This window comes from Rattus norvegicus, chromosome 4 (assembly GCF_021556685.1).
Source record: "Rattus norvegicus strain SHRSP/BbbUtx chromosome 4, alternate assembly SHRSP_T2T, whole genome shotgun sequence".
NCBI lineage: Eukaryota > Metazoa > Chordata > Mammalia > Rodentia > Muridae > Rattus > Rattus norvegicus.
Genome location: NC_141537.1, coordinates 119,551,767 through 119,556,753, shown reverse-complemented (window position 1 = coordinate 119,556,753; position 4,987 = coordinate 119,551,767). Strand labels below are relative to the sequence as shown.

The 4,987-nt window shown below is 48.0% G+C and overlaps 1 pseudogene; it reads left to right on the top strand.

Annotated features, from left to right (window-relative positions):
- The first annotated feature begins 757 nt into the window (after positions 1-757).
- On the top strand, positions 758-1,549 carry LOC147994938 (N-acetyltransferase 8-like; annotated as a pseudogene).
- Positions 1,550-4,987: the final 3,438 nt, after the last annotated feature.

The following is a 4,987-nucleotide window of genomic DNA, read 5'->3' as shown; positions in this document are numbered from 1 at the left end:
CCCAGGGACCGCCCCAGCCTACTTCTCCTCCCAGATTAGCTCCATGGGGATCAGAAAGTGAATGGACAGGTTCTTTTCTTCGCTGACCCTAGTTCCTGACCCTTGGTTTATGGGTATCCAGGAACCAGCCAATGAGGTGCTAGACCAAGTTTTCTCCTCAGAGGTGGGGCAGGTCCAGGCGGGGTCTTCTGAATGTCCAGTCTGCAGTGTTGTGGGATTCTCTGCTCTGTGCTACCAGGTGAAAGAACAGAGAGGAAAAGGCTGGAGGATTTCTGTGGGCATTGGAGTTCCTCAAACTTCCTGGGGACTCAGAGATAGGGTGTTTTTCTTGTTGTTGCAGTTTGGTTTGGTTTGGTTTGGTTTTGAGGTATTTTTTGTTTGTTTTTGTTTTTCACTAAATTAAACTTTCTAATCAGAGAGAAGGAATGTCTTGAAACTTGTACTTGGAAACATAGGGTTCTGCAATGAATGGACCCTAAAGAAGAAACATCTGTGCCACAGGACACAGTCTCAAGTCACCAAAAGTTCAGAGAACCTGTAACTGAATGAGGATGGTGGCGTGGAACGGGGACCACCATATTAAATCCTCACGCTTACCCAGGAAGCCACATGTTTTACTGTTCTGTTTACATGTGTTCTGCAGATGAAGACATTGAGGCTCAGAGAGGTCAGGTGGCGTGACCAAGGTCACGAAGATGGAAAAGGGGAAGCCAGGGGAGTAGTGTGTGTTAGCGATGTCACCCTTTCCTCCAGTGATATCCTGCTGCTTCCTGGAGCCTGGAGCAGGGCCTCAGGGTCTTGGGGAAGGTGTGCTGGCAGGTCCGGATGTCCCTTGTGGATGCAGATTTGAGGCACAGTTGTCTCCCCATGGCTCTACATCACACCTGCCAATACCAGGAGAGGGAGCACAAACAGGTCCTGACTTACTCTGTAAGGGCAGGGAGGAGCTCATCCCCACTACATTCTAGCATGTATTAATGCTGTCCTGAATCCTGCTTTTCCTTGGGGTGCCCATTGCCCTGGTCCTGGTGTCTGACTCCTGGTTGCTGGCCATTACATATAGCTTCTCTCTGCTCTTATTACTGTGGCTCCTTGCTAGACAGCCCTTGAAGGAGTTTGTGGCCATGTGTTTACACACTGACCTGGCTGACGTCATCAAGTGCTACCTGTGCAAGCCTGGCTTCTACTTTGGTGGTCGCATCTGAGGGCCTGGTGGTGGGCCTGGCAGCTGCTCTGCCAGTTAAGGATCCTTCATTAATGAGGAAGCTAATGAAACAGCTTCTGCTCTTTCACTTTTCTGTGTCCTCACAACATGGAGAACAGGGGATAGAGAAAGCACCGGTCAGAACTGTCCTCCGGTTTGCACGGAACCAGGGCTACACGGATGTTGTTCTTCATGCCACCATGCTGTTGCATGATGCCGTGGCCCTCTACAAAGGCATGAGCTTCCAGAAGAGAGGCAAGTCCTTCTTCAGCGCGACAGCAAAGGTACTGGCTGTTTCTTCTTTTCATGTACCCACTCCCTTCTGCTCAGAAACATGAGCTGTGATTTTGACTGGGAGGTAGTTAGATTAGCATAGAAGATTAAAAGTGAGTAATACTGCTCAGTTGTTGTGCCTGTAAAGCATGTTAAATTAACATAGTAGTCCAGTCTCAATTATTTGGTAACTGCATATGTCAGCCTCCAGTTCACTATGTTACTTAGGATTTTATCACTGTGAAGAGACACCATGGCCAAGGCAACTCTTATAAAGAGTTTAATTGGGGCTCGCTTACAGTTTCAGAGGTTTAGTCCATTATTGTCATGGCAGGAAATGAGAATTCTACATCTTGATCCAAAGGCAGCCAGGAAGAGATTCTCATTCATATTGGGCAGAGCCTGACCATAGGAGGAGACCTCAAAGCCCACCCCCACAGTGACACGCCCACTCCAACCAAGGCCACACCTCCTAAGAGTGATACTCCCCGTGGGCCAAGCATTCAAACACATGAGTCTAAGGAGGCCAAACCTAATTCAAATCACCACATTGTGCTACCACAGCAAACCCTAATGTTGCAATGGATGATAAACATGTATTTGTCACGTTCTTTGGAATATTGTCAGTTTGAGGTAAGTAAAGAACAGAGGCAATAAAGTGGTCTACTTCCTCCAAAATCAGCTTCCTGTAGAGAGGATGCAGTGGGTTGCTTTCCTGGTCTGACCAGCATGTGTATAGTAGACCCTGTCTCATGGGCCAGCATGACAGAGTGGAGGCCATGTATGCCGTGTTTCTGTGAGTCCAGGAAGAGGGTCAGAGTATAGAGAGTCTTCGATTTACTACTCTTGGGAACTGAAACTGGAATGGCTTCAGTCCCATGACCAGGGACTCCAGGAACTTAGGTGCTTCAGGCATGGCCATGCCATCTGACAAACATCATGGATGACTTAAGCCATAGCTGTGTGCTCATGTTTTCAAGAGTGTTTGCCATTCCTGCCACTTCACCTCTAGCACTGATTGTACTCATACAAATCTGACTCTGTCTCACATTGGGTGTCCTTAGCCCAGAAGGTCCTGCTGATCAGAGCTGTCTAAGTTGTCCTAATCCAGTCAGCACTGGAGCTGCTGCCCAGTGCTGTTATTTCAATGGCTCACAGCTGTCTCTGAGAGCTCTGACAGGCAACTGCCATCCTGCCAACTAGTGTTGTCAGAGGCTCATATATCCCACGCGCGACCTCACCAGCAAGAAAACACGCGTGGACATAGGAATCCTAGCTGCGACCAAACTTTAATAATATCTTAAGGAAAAGCCCCTGCGCGCCCGCATGGCGCGGCTATATACACCCTAGCTCGGCGCATCCACACCTGATTGGTCGCTTACCCATGATCTCATAAGGCACGCCCCGGAATGGGCAAAGACCTGGCACGAAGGCACTCTTGCACATGCGCACACAGTTAACTTCCTGAAAGGAAGTCGACTGGCGCGGCGGAGGCCAGCGCCATCTTGTCTAGCTCGGCCTTCTACGTGGGGCGCAGTGGAAGCCAGCGCCATCTAGTGGTGGCGAATGTTATTGCGTCCCTCTACACTCATATATCTTCATGGTGTCTCTTTAGTGTAGGCTTATTGTGATTGTACACTGTGTGAAGATTCGAATGCTGATATCCGTCAGGAAGCTATGCAGTCCTTACTCAGAGAAGCTCTTGTCTCAGTCTTGTGTAAACATTGATGAGTCAACAAATAGCTTTACAGGCAATGGCTGAGCAGGGGACAGAAGAGAGCTGAATTTCCTGCCAGCCAGAGGAGAGGCAGGAGAGAGAGGAAGTAGGGGATTAGCCATGGGAGAGAGTCCAGGAGAGCCCATGGAAAAGGACCTGAAGTAGAGAAAGACATAATATGCAAGTATCACAGGGATTTTGGCTGGGAGGTAGAGGGTTAAAATAAAATAATACTGCTCAGTTGTTGTGCCTTTAAAGCATGTCTCAATTATTTGGAAGCTAGTGGGTTAAGAGAAAAACAGTAACACACTTACTGAAAAGTCACTGACATTTTGGCAAGTCAGAATGGTGCCAAACCATAGACACTTGCTTTCTAGGAGCATGTGCCCTCTCTCGAAGACTTTCACCTAGAAAATATGAAATCTTAGTCCTTACTAGTTGGCATTTCCAGTGTCAGAAAGTGCCAAGCTGGCTGTTGAGGGTAGAAGAGAGGGTTGTTAAACCATGTCAGGCAGCGTACTCTTACTGGTTGCTATGGGTGCAGCCACTACTTTCTGAATGAAATTAAGGCTCACGCCATAGGGAGAGCCCAGGTTTGGCACAGTAAGACAAACCCTGTGGTTAAGGAGGTCTATTTTAATATCTTTCTGTGAACCCACAGTTCTCCCTTCAGACTCGCCTTCCACTTTTAGGCCAACCTCCCTGTGGCTCTCTAAAACACAACAGTCTACCCCCTTTCTCCCGATCACCCACAAGGATACTGTTTACACAGATGTCTGTGACTATTGATCTCTAGATCAGTTTCATACTGGAATGGAGGCCCTTCATACAGCTTTGTAAGCCGGGGAAGTTCAAGAATTACCCTTGCCAAGCCTCTACTGCTCTTATTGGACATGCTCTCCTTACACAAAAATTCCAGGAGCATTTCCAGAGGAGTCTGGGGATGACAGAAGGGTGTCTTCAGATAGTCACTGTCCTTGTAAGTGGATATACAATAGCGGAGGAATGGGGTTTTTTTTCTTTTCTTTTTTTCAGAGCTGGGGACCGAACCCAGGGCCTTCCGCTTGCTAGGCAAGCGCTCTACCACTGAGCTAAATCCCCAACCCCAGGAATAGTTTTTTTACTCACCTAGAACACACATGAACTCTGGAGGCTATGAACCTGTTCTAGTGTGCTTTTCTGTTGCTGTGGTAAAATACTTGGACCAAAAACAAGTTAGAGGAAGAAAGGGCTTTTTTCAGGTTACACTTTCAGGGTACAGTCCGTCGTTGTGGGAGGTCAGACCAGGAACTCAAGGCAGGGCTGCTTTGCTAGTCCATGCAGCCTCCTCTTTGGGGGGACTCACTCACAGCTGAGGAAGTAAAGCAGGAACCAGAGGATGCTGCTTGCTAACAGCTCTGCTTGCTCCTCACTCAGGCGCATGCTCAGCTAGTTTTCTTATACAGCCCCGGCCCAGCACCCAGGGTTGGTGCTGTCCACAGTAGGCACAGGACCTTCCTCACCAATCATAAATTAAGACTGTCCCTCACAGATGTGCCCACAGAGCAACCTGATTTGGGCAATCCTTCAATTGAGACTCCTTCAGAAGATGACTCTAGGCTACGCCAAGTTCAGTACTGAAACTAACTAAAACAGAACCTGTTATCAGTTATAGAAAGAGTAATTAGGACAATGAAAACATTCCATTCTGAGGGGATGGGAGTCCTGGGTTCACAGTAGCATCATGAAAACTCCAGCTTCTGAGCTCCATTAGAGCCAGGGTCTCTCTTCAAGAGAGACATGAAACAACAACA